This window comes from Crocodylus porosus, unplaced genomic scaffold, assembly GCF_001723895.1.
Source record: "Crocodylus porosus isolate Cpor-Errol unplaced genomic scaffold, CroPor_comp1, whole genome shotgun sequence".
In the NCBI taxonomy this organism is placed as follows: Eukaryota; Metazoa; Chordata; order Crocodylia; family Crocodylidae; genus Crocodylus; species Crocodylus porosus.
Window position 1 is genome coordinate 17,980,617 of NW_017728926.1, and position 12,350 is coordinate 17,992,966.

Consider the following 12,350-nt stretch of genomic DNA (forward strand, 5'->3'; position numbering starts at 1 on the left):
TAGCAGTGGCTGGGGGGCAGGATTCTGGTCTGAAAGGGGCATGTAACGAGAGCCTGGTCCCCGCCAGGGATGAGAGAGCAGCTGGACTAGTGCTGTGGACTTTGCCCTCCTAAATTTCAGATTGAGTGCGGCTAATACCACCTAAGTTTCCCTGCTGTTCTCCCCTCTAGGAGTGCCCTAAGAACAAGGACAGCGCAGCCACTTGAAAAAGCATGCATAGGAAGGACCTTGAACCTGGGAAGGCTGGCAGTATCTGGAAACAAGGGCAAAACTGAACTTCAGAGGCACAGGCAGAACTGATTTATGAGGTCTGACAAAGATCACACAGGCTATTAAACATAAACCAGTGTAAGTGGTTGGAACCCAGTCTAAACCACAGTTTGTGCGGCCCCTTCCACTACAGAGTCCTCTGCTGTCGAATCTGATCTTAGCGCTCCCTCTGGTGGGAACTGAGAGTTAAAAGACAGCAGGACTCCAGATGGGAAGAAAGTGTAAACCTGTTGTATGGCGGTGGGAGCCAGGCTAAGAAACTGTGTATAAATTTGGTTTTGATGATGCTTCAGCTGAATTGTCTTACAGAGTGGTTTGTCCTGCCAGCATGGACTGGACTGTGTTCCAAAAACACTGTAGGCAAAGTAAAGTTAGGTCCCATGAAACACGGGAGTAACAAGAGTATAACTGCCAGTTAGTAATAGCTTTTAGGTCATAATGGTATGAGCCCCAGGCTTAACACACTGCCAGTCAAGCCAAAATGCTGGTTTCTTCTTTAGATTGGAAACCCAATATAGACTTGGCTTTAAAGAGCAGTTACGCTTAGTTAACCATGCTGCTGTCTCCCCAGTGCTGTGGACAACGTTTCGTGAGCGTAACTTTGTTACTAGGAATGGAAAAAATATCAAACTTTGTACCCAACAGCTCTGCAGCAAAATCCTGAGTTTAGATACAGCAACAAAGAGCTTTTATGGCCTGCTAACATTTGGGGAGGTGAGCTAGCTATGCCAGCTCTTTCTGTTGACATATGCTGCATCTTCACTAGTGGGCTCTGCTGGCAAAGCTATCATACCAGATGTTCTTCTAGTGTAGACAAACCCTCAAGTGACAAGAATTAGCCTTAATCAAACTATCTGCCAATTGTGGTGCCATCATCTTCTATATATTCCACCTCTCTAATTAGCATCCGCTGCGGATATATGCTTCATTGATAGTGTAATTTGTTGCTACTTTGCTATTATTATACCCTCTGTTTTCCCAGTGGTTTATAACTTGGTTCTGAAAAATTCTAGTAGGGATAAACTTGGGAAATACGATCCCAAGTCATAGAGGGAAATGGAGACCTCTCCACCCCTTTTGTTTGAGCCAGCTGGGCTGGTTTACTTTGTTTTCCAATCCTGAGAGAACAAGAGGGCTCAGTAATGCCAGACTGAACCTTTTGTCTCTAGGATCCAGCCTAGAACCAGGCCAGGATTGCCTTAAAGCAGCTTCCATCTGCTGGGTGTAGTATGGATGAACGGACTTGCAGATACCTATCTGGATCCTGAAGAATTGTCTAAATCCCATATCTATTAATGATAGCACCCAAAAGCCTTGATCACAGACTGAGCCCCTTGTGTTTGGCCACATAACAAAGAGCTGGATTTTGCTCGGGTGTTTTTTGTTTTGTTTTTTTGTGGGGGGGGGTGAAAAATATATTTCTATATACAGAGCGAGTTTTATATATATGTATGTATATTTGTATATGTATATACGTGTGTATATGTGTGTATGTATGTGTGTGTATGAATGTATGTATATATACATACACACACACACACACACACACAAACATATATATATATATACACACACAAACATACATACAGTCTCTAGCATAAACTTTCTTTCACACCTTAAACCACATTAAAAACCTGTGCATCCATTACAGTAAACACACCTGTACCTCCGCCCTCCCGCACACCCATCCACAGTCCTTTCCCTAACCCATTTGGAGTCTCTTAGTCCTAGCCCCGATTTGGGGTCGACATTCTCAGTTCATTCACTGTCCTTGTCGCTGTTGCTGTTGCTTCTGCTGGTGCTGGTGCTGTCATGGTCACTCTCTCCAGGGTCCGGTTGTGTCGCTGTCCTCTTCGTTATCCCTGTCCACTCCCCCTCTTGGGGGGTCTTTGAGCAGCCTGTTCCAGGTGTCCCTTTGCCAGGTGGAGTTGGACGCATCTTCTCTATCCTCTCCCACCAGGGATGAAGCCACTTGAGCAAAGACACCTTGGGAAAGGTGAATAGAAGTGCATGGAATTATGTGACCCATAGGAGCAGGGACCTGGATCCATCACAGTTAGCAAACTTGAGACCTCATCACATGCCTGCAGCAAGTAAAATTCTGGGCTAGCCCAAGGTTTCAGCCTGGTTCTGGGGTACAGATCACTTCTATCCACACCACAGGACTGATGCTCAGTGGCACCCTTGTGGTGGCCTAAAATGGGTAGAAGAAGGAGCTCCCTGAGAATGCGCCTCAATATAATGGGCTCTTTGGCTGGCATATGCAAACTATGCCAGCCAGAGAAGTACTCTCAGCCCATTGTGTAGAAGAGCATGTGGGGGTATGTTTGTGGATCCTGGCTGGACTGCACTGTAGCTAATGTCTGCTACTAGAGTGGGCCACAGGAACAGAAATTAAAGCAGCAGCAAAACTATTAACACACACCCAGGGTCTGGTCAGCTTTGCATTCAGTTTTGAATGCCAGCACTGAAAAATTCACTTGCCTTTATCTGTCCCACCCATCGCAGCCCAGTAAAGGAGTAGAGAAACTGAGATTCAGCTTTCAGTTTTTATCTAGACTGCAGCATTGTAACCAGACTCCATGATGCATTGCAGTCCAGGCATGCTGGTCAGAGTGACTATGCTAGAAATGGCTGCGTTTCAAAATACTTCACCTGTTAGTACATACAGGCCATTCCTCTCCAGGGCCAGGGTCCTTGCAAGCCTGATTGAACCCATGCCCAGGGGGCTCTGTGTAGAGCTGCTCGCTGAGTGGCTGGCTCCAGCCTACGCCTTCCACACACCCCACTGCATGGCCTGAGGCCCAGGATCTGAACAGCTGATGCTTTCCTTGTTCCTGTCAGCTGGTCTTGCTCCTCTTGGCCAGGTGCCCTTATAGCAGAACCCACTGCCCAGTTACCGAGTGTCAGCTGCAATCAGACTGCATCCCAGGGTGTGCAGCATGGGGACAGAAAGACAACAGATGGCAGCAGCGGGGAAGGGAAGAGCACCCAGGCCACGCTATAACCCGTTTGCTCCGCGCGTTCTCCTGCCATGGCACGGCTGAGTGCTCCAGCTGCTAGATGCCATGGCTTCTCCCCCCTGCCTGCACACTTCTTCCCACCCACACGACAGCTGTCTGTCGCCCTCCTCTCCTCCCTGCCTCCAGCCAGGGAGCAGCAGCTACTCTTCATCCTGACATTCATTTCTCCCTCTCTGCCTCTACCCAGTAGTCACCTAGAAGGAACAGATCCTCTCCTCCCCTCCCATTGCTGGCACCCGGGTTTCTCCTTCCTTTCTCCCTCACTTGGCAGAGGCACATCCTTCACTCTTGTGCTGCCCAGCCCTCAGATCCAGCTTCCTGTTTCCAACTTGCAAAAAGGTTACTTGGCACTTCCCCAGGCTGCGCAAACCAGTTCTATCCAGGAGCCGCTCTCCTGAGCTAACCTCTGGGTTATACAAAACTCCTCGGTAGTGCACAGCTCTGGACACACACTGGGGGGAGGGGGGTGTGCCTCTATGGTATATGTAGCTACCTTGTCTGTGGGGTCTGTGGCAGCATCTGTACATGTGCCTGGGGCTCAGAAAACTCTGGGAGAGTTTTGTATGTGCGTTGTCGATTGTATGCATGCATAGGAAAATGGCTTTCCCTGCTGTGTACATATAGATATGTATATTTGCGCATTTGTGGTTTTTGCACATGTATGTGTCAGAGAACGGTTGGCCCAGCTTTGTGCAGTTGTATGTATGTGTGTGGGCATTTGCAGTCTGTATATGTGCATGTGTTTGGAAGAATAGCCTTGCCAGCTTTGTGTTTTTATGTGAATGCACATTTCCAGTTTGTGTACGTGTGCCTTTATGGGGCTATATGTGTAGGAGAGAGCTCTTCTCACAGCAGCCTGAGCGCAGATTCGTGTGTTTGTATATATTGGAAGGCTGCACATCAAAAAACTGCTGCCTTTAGTTCCTTCATCCTGTATCCTTCGCCTTGTGCCAGTGGCCTGAGCTGCACTGTATTTAGATGCCAAGAAAGCAGTGGAAAGTGAACACTTCCATCCAGGCTCCTGGATGCTATTGATTTAGTCACTGGGGACTGACATATTTCCAAGCTTGGCACTGATATTGTAAAACATGTCACCTCTGTGGGTTTACTGGCGCAAACCCCAGGGATTCCAGTGATATCAGGGTCTCACTTATGGAAGCAACTTTATTGCTGCATTTCACACAAGCTCTGAACATAAGCCAACAGTGTGCTCTTGTGGCAAAAAAGGCCAACAGCATATGGGGTTGTATTAACAACAATATCACTTGCAAATCTAGGAAAGTTATTCCTCCACTCTATCCAGCAGTATGAAGCCTCACCTGGAGTACGGCGCCCAGTTTTGGGTCCCACACTTTATGAAGGATTTGGACAGATTGGAAAGAGTCCAAGGGAGAGCAACAGAAAAAGATTGGAAGTCTGGGAAGCATCATTTATGAGGAAAGGCTGAAAGGGAAAGGCTGAAAGGCATAGGGTTAGTTAGTCTGGAGAAGAGAAGATTGAGAGGGAATTTGATAACAGTCTTCAAATACCTGAAGGACAGTTATGGAAAGGATGGAGATGGGCTTTTATCTGTGCTCATATGGGACAGAACTAGGAGCAATGGGCTCAAGTTTTAGCAGAAGAAATTTATGTTGGAGATTAGGAGGAACTTCATGAGGCTGGTCAAGCATTGAGATAGGCTACCCAGAGAATCTCCATCCTTGAAAATTTTCAAGAGCAGGTTGGACAGACCCTTGGCTGGGATGGTTTAGTCAGGGATGATCCTTCCTTGAGCAGGGAGTTAGACTACATGACCTTGGGAGGTCCCTTACAGCCCTACATTCATACGATCCTATGACCCTGCACATACCACCTTCTTGCTGTGGATTTTCCTCTCTGGACCATTGCATATTGACTTGTGCTGCAGCCAAATGGGCAGGCACACCTTCCCAACTAGGGGCATTCCTATCTGTACCCATTCTGGTTGCTCCTTCCATCTTTCTGGACAGCAATTAACCATGCCACTTGGAAGTCATGTTTTGTCACTGCACATTTACGTTCCCCATCCCTTCTGGAAGTTGTTCCTTGCCTATGGCTTGCATATTCCCAGGAACCGAAAGATGGAATTAATTGCAAAGTATATACAGGAGCTTTTAGCAGGGGAGACATTCTGCCTGGCACTGGTCAGATGTATGTTACTGGGAGGCATAGACATTTGCTTTCAATGTGTTGATTATTAGATTTGGAAATTTTTTTGTCACTGGGAGAAAGGTGAAGGTTTTATTTGTAGAGCAGAAGCTATTTATCTTTGGTGGGACTTCAGTGATCACGTGTCAGCTGGATTGATACTCTTAGCAAACAAATGGGGACACACACACACAGACACTAATCAGGCTTACCCAGTCACCTATACGCTCATAAACCTGCTACGGTCAGTAGGCCTGTTCTAGAGCTGAATAAGCTGTGTCTTCCCCACACCTTCCAATCTCCAGGCAGATTTGCATAGCCCAGCAGGATTGTTCATCAAGGAAGAGGCTCTATTGCGCCTGCTTACATACTTCACATAGTGCAGCATTCCCAGCACTGCCGCTTGGGTATATTTGCAATGGGAGATACTCAGCATTGTTACTAACAAAATGCAGGAATTGTTTGGAGTCTGGATAGACCATATGGAGCATTCAGGACCCTCAGCTGAATAGAAACTTAAGCAGCTTATGGGTGTGTCTTCAGCAGCTGCCTCTGGGTTTTTGCACTCCTCCACTTTACTGAAGAAGGAGTAAATACACGCCTGTATACCTGAATGATATGGACTCTGAAGTCTTGTAGGAACAAGGAGGAAAATGGCAATGGCAGACCTTTGCCCAGTGCCTTATTCAATCCTTAGTCTCAGCAGAGCCCATCACAGTTGTCCAGTAGAGCTGGACCAAGATGTACCAAACTTCATACCCAGACTGCCAGACCAAACACTTTAAATCTAAGGTGCTAAGAGATACAAAAGGCCCTAACAGGAGTGCTCACTAGACTTCGAGGGGCAGTATCAGAGTTACAGCTTCAATCGAACTGCACCTGTCTGTGCTCTGGATCCAGATATTCAATTCCAGGTTCACATCTCAAACCTTTTTATGCAGTGGGCTGACTCCTAAAAGTTGGAAAAGTTCAGATCTGCATCTAGGTTTCAGCCCCTCCCACACTCCCCAGGTTTGGAAGTGCTCAGACCCACACGTTTGGTTTGTCTCATGTTGCAGCTGTGGACTGGAGCACAAGTATGCATCTGAAGTCAGGGTACAAGGAGTTGGTTTAAATCTCATTGTCCAGGATCATAAAAGACTTTGGTGCCTGGAATAGATGCAGAGCCAGGGTCTTTCTGTGAGCTGTGATACTTTCCTCAGGAGCTAAACTTTAATGTAAAAAGCCAGACATTCAGCACCCTAGTGCAAATGATTATCTATTTGCAGGATAGGTGCCACCTTCTGGCATGTAAAGTGGTGGCACGTATCCTGCAAATAGATAATCATTTGCACTAGAGTAAGAGCAAAGTTCTTCCATTGACCTCCACAGGGTGCAAACTTTAAAACTTCATGTCAGGTGCCCCTCAAAATTAAATACTAGTAACAAACACAGTTGATCTTGTTCACAGAAACATCCAGCTAAGTCACTTACCCAGCAATGCAGCTGTCTGTGTTTTCCTAGGCATTTCAAAGGGAAGGAATAAAGCTGCATGGTTTGAATAAGTAAACAGAACTGTTGATTTTGCAGTGGGGTTATTCAAATAGCTGAGATGCTTCCTCTGGTCCTTAACATTTACATGCAAGCAATAAAGCTATTTCCATACATGAGGACCTGACATTTCTGGAGTGCTGGGGCTGTGAAAGGTCAGTCAGGGCAAGCCTAGGAAAGTTCCACTCCGGTACAGGTTTATCAGCCGATATGTACAGAGATCCTTGTGACTTTTCTGTAATATTCGGACCAGTCACATTCTGAAGCTAATACCAATTTCTAATGATTCTTTGTTATTAGTGCTAAACTGTCTGAGTCAAGCAGACTAGGAAACAGCGCCCAGAAATGTTAGGTTCAGAAGTGGATGTTCTGTTCAATTGCTGACCACTGCCACAGAAGTCACACCAAAAAGCACCAGAACAATAGGACCGGGCCAGATCACTAGAGACAAAGTAAAATAATGAGGCAGAATGGAACAGGAGGAAAAGGAAAGAGTACCGCATAGGTTTGACATTAAGCTGCTTTTATATGGCACCGTTCTCACCTGGGCTCAGTAGAGCCCCCTTGATTTTGGGAGTCAAAATGTCATAGATTTCATAGATTTCATAGACATTAGGGCTGGAAGGGACCTTGGAAGATCACCGAGTCCAGCCCCCTGCCCAAAGGGCAGGGAGTCAGCTGGGGTTATAGGATCCCAGCAAGATAAGCAACCAATTTACTCATCATCTTTCTTCTCTCTCTCACTCTCTTTCGCCCACATACATGCACGTACATGTGTACATGTGCGTGCACGCGCATACACACACACACACACTTCTGTACAAGCTGTGATATCTTTGACTGTAGCGTCTGATAAAATACTGCTCTGAGACTTTATTGCACTCACTCTCCCCTTTGACTCCTCATTTAAACTAAACTAAACTAAACAGCTTCCAAAATTATCCCCGCTATCCCATGCCTGACAGCTGCTTGTTGGTCATTTAGCACGTGGAAGAGAGCATGGCCTTAAGGGACTGCCCTTGTGGCTTGAAATGTATGAGAACCCTTCAGCTGAATGGCATTAGGTGGAATATTAGACGAGTGCTTCCCAATGTGAGACGGGAAAGGAAGCTGTGCTCGTCTCTCTATTTGTAACGCAGAGACATATGACAAGCATTTCAAGGACGGTTTCTGAACTCCCCCACCCTCCCTTTTCAGAGTCTGGGGGAGAAAAGTGCAGCCAGTGACTCTGTGAACTAGGTACACATAGGCCTTTCCTTAGAGCATAAGAAAAAAATCCACCTGTGCCCAGGTTACTCTGCTGCATAAATTAGATCTGTACTGACCAGCAGCACAGGGACTCTTACTCCTTGCGATCGCACAGACAGGACCTAGGTTTAAATAAGCAAATACAAAAGTATCAGTAAAACCTGATAGTGTTTTTTTTATAAGAGCTGGATACTATTCCTTATACCCAGGGCCAGTGTTTCTTCTTGTGTTCCACTTAGTTGTTTCCTCCCACCCCCAAGGTAAGTGCATTCTAGTGGTTTTTAGTACGTGGTATTTTCTAATAAAGCCTCATATATATGTTCTTTCACTGTGTCTCAGTTCCCCCACCTGTATATTAAGTACCTGTCTGTGGAAGAAAAGTGCTGCATAAAGCATCATTAAATCGATTAAGGCTCCAGTTCCTGTCACCAGCTTTAAGGAGCAGGATACAATGAGAAATGTTGTGGATCAGGGGTGGGCAATTATTTGGGCAGGAGGGCCACTTAGGGAGTTTTGGTCAGCTGTTGCAGGCCAGTCAGTACCCACCACCCCAGCAGCTCAGGAAAACTTCCTAAGTGATAGATTATTAGTCCTGGGGGCAGATTGTGGCCCTGCCCCAGGCCCCAGCCCCACACTGTTACCACCCAGCGATCCCAGTCCCAACCCCAAGGTCTCCATGTAGACCGGCTGGGACCCCCCGCAGGCAGAGCACACTCAGCCAAGTGAATGGGATGGGGCCATGGGAAGGCAGGGAGCTGTGTCTGGGAGCAGGATGGGTGGCTGGGGCTGGGGCCAGGATCACAACACAGGGCCAGGGCCCCAGGGCAGAGAAAACGTTCTCAGTCCAGACAATGCATTGACAGATTTTTGAAAAATACAGGTTATAATATCACTCCTTGCCTAGTCACATGGTGTATCTGTGAAATGATTCTGCGTTCAGCATTGATAGCAAGCATGCTGACTCTTTGAACAAGCAATTACATGACACAGGCAGGGTTGTTAGCTGTTGACGTGAGCGGATATCTGAGCTGGGAGCTCACGGCTTGTCACCTGTCTAGAAACGCGTTTGCTTTTGGCAGATCTTCTTTCCAAGCTATAGCTGGCAAAATCTGAGGATGAAGATGATGGTCGATTATTGTTTACACAGAACTTGATTCATGAAAGTGCTTAAGCACGTGCCTAGCTTTAAGTACAGGACAAGTCACATTGCATTGCTGAATCTGTGCCTTAGCTCCACATGCACACTGTACGTATTACAGGAGGCAAATGCCCAGGCTTAAATAGTTTATATTCTAATTTTACCTGCAGCACAGTCGGTAAACACATTATCGACACAGGTCTGTGCATGTTGTAGGGAGGTTAATGGACTCAAGGAAAACCTTCTTTAGGGAACATCTTTTGTTATGCAAGAACCCTCCGTGGGTTACAGCCATTTGAACAGACCTGTAGTAGATGATACTGCCAACCCTGGTGAGTTTATTTGGTAGTTCTCTCTAAGCTCCAGCTCCAGGAGTCAGGTGATTATGTAAGCCCGTCAGCTTGGGTTTTTTTAAGTTCATAGACTTCATAGACATTAGGGCTGGAAGGGACCTCGGAAGATCATCGAGTCCAGCCCCCCGCCCGAAGGGCAGGAAGTCAGCTGGGGTCATAGGATCCCAGCAAGATAGACATCCGTCCTGCTTGGAAACGCTTGAAAAGCTTCAAAATATGATCCAGGTATCCTGTAGAAGTTCAAAAAAAACCCAGAATTGTTACATCTAGGATGACTTCGGGGGTATTTATTCCATGCAGAGAAGTACAAGAGAAGCCAAAGCAAGTTCCTCTGAACGATATGCTGGTTTACTGGGATAGTAGCGTATTGTGACCAAGAGCAGCTCCATCCAGCAGAGCATGCACAGACATACTCAGGACCTGGGGGTGAGGACTCAGGCTCTGCAGAACCCATAGTCATGGTTTGAGGCCAGGTTCAGGTTCCCAGCCCCCTGTGTGTGTCCAGTTTTACAGTTCAGATTCAAATGTCTGTATTCCCACTCACTTCTCTGAGAGAACAATCTCTTGGCCAATTTAAGGAGGGGGCAGGGAAACGTGAGTCACTGTCTACAACCATTGTTCTTTCCAGGAGTGTCTTTATTCGCCTGGGGTACGATCCCTGGCCTATGCCTCTCAGCTCCCTTGAAGCTGCCCCTCAATCTGTCTTCTCTTCCTTGTTAATCATTGCAATTCAGACTGAACTACTTCTGGGATCAGAGGATCTGGGAGGCAGAGTGTAGCACAGCAATGCCCCCAGTGCAGCAGGAAGGGGTGAGGCGTGTTCAGGACTCCACCACAGAAGGGAACAAGGAATGTTCCCAGATTTAAAAAAAAAAACCCAAAACTTCCTGGGTTTTAAGCCAAGTTTGTGACTTTTGGAATGGCTCTTGACTCCTTAAACCAGTGCTTTACTCCCACGGTGCAGACAGAAGTGCAGCTCCCAGCTGTAACTCAGAATGATTTTTGCAAAGCTCCTGAGTTACGTTGCTCCAGACCAAACAGAAGTTCACTGCTGGGTCCAGCAGGGAGAGGGCCCTAGCTGAGACCCAGGAGCCTGCAGCCAGGTTCCTGTAGCAACGGCCACCGCTCTCTGCCAGCGCTTGCTGTTTTTAGAGTGGAAGGGTGGGAAGGCAGAGGAGGGAACTCATTCTTGGGGCTCCCCTGCTGGTGGTGAAGGGTGGGGGGAGTGAACTGAAGCTCCAATACACCCTCCCCACCCTCTGGGAGGCTGAAACCCCCCCAGGCTGAACTCCCTCTGCTCCCACTCCCCAATTCTGAAAACAGGGCAGGCTGGGAGCCGTGCAGACACAAGTTACATAAGACCCTACATTTTAAAATGTCTTTACCTCCTGCAATAACAGGTCAGATTTTCACCCAACCGGCCACTTTTGAAGCTGCTTGCAGCCCTGCACTTGTGTTTGGACGGGCTACAAACTGCTTTCTGTGGCCAGACTGTGCAAATGTTGCAGCAAAGAAAGTTTAGGTCAGATATTGGGAAGACTTTTCTCACTAGGAGGATCGTAAAGCACTGGAGCAGGTTACACAAAGAGGTGGAGGAATCTCTATCCTTGGAGGGCTTTAAGACCTGGCTGGACAAAACCTTGACTGATGATCTACTTGGGGCTGGTCCTACTCTGAGCAGGAGTTGGACTAGGTGTGACCTCCTGAGGTCCCTTCCCGCCCGAATTTTCTGTGATTCTATGAAAAATTGTCGCTTTTGTCTGCACCCCAGGTTAATAACAGCCTGTGATGGCATGCGGGCAGAGGAAATGCAGCTAGGATGCCTTGAAGACAACTCTCAAGAAAAGAGATACCGACTTCAAGAGCTGGGAGGAGCTGCCCACCCACTCCAGCGATGCCACAACCTCAACCAGGCGCCTGCGTGTGGGTGCAAAGCGCCTCACCCCCGAAGCAGAGAAGAGAGCGCGGAGGAGGGAAAAGGAGAGGCATCCCGGCCTGTGGCCTACGCCCCCCCAGGGACAGACCCGCCAGTCCTCCCGCCTTAAGGACCAGAGGAAGCATCTCAGCTATTTGAATAATCCCACTGAAAAATCAACATTTCTGTTTATTCAAACCATGCAGCTTTACTCCTTCCCTTTGAAATGCCTAGGAAAACACAGACTGCTGCATTGCTGGGTAAGTGGCTTAGCTGGATGTTTCTGCGAACAAGAGCCACCGCGTTTGTTGCCAGGATTTAGTTCTGAGGGGCACCTGACATCAGGTTTTAAAGTCTGCACCCTGTGGGGTCAGTGATGCTCCAGTCACTGCAAGGCGCGGCAAGGAGCCGGGAGCCCCGGGGGGAGCAGCGGACGGGCAGCGGGTAGTCCCGGAGGGGAGGAGGGCGCGCTCGCGGGCACCACGGCACGGAGTGAGATCCGCCTCCAGTCCATTGCGTCAGCCTCAGCACCAGCCCCTCCAATCCCGGCGTTCGCCCCCCGTGACGCCAGCGCGGCCCGTCCAATCCCTTCACCCCGTTTCTCGGACCGTTCGCCCCCTCCGTGACGCCAGCGCGGCCCGTCCAATCCCTTCACCCCGTTTCTCGGAGCGTTCGCCCCCTCCGTGACGCCAGCGCGGCCCGTCCAA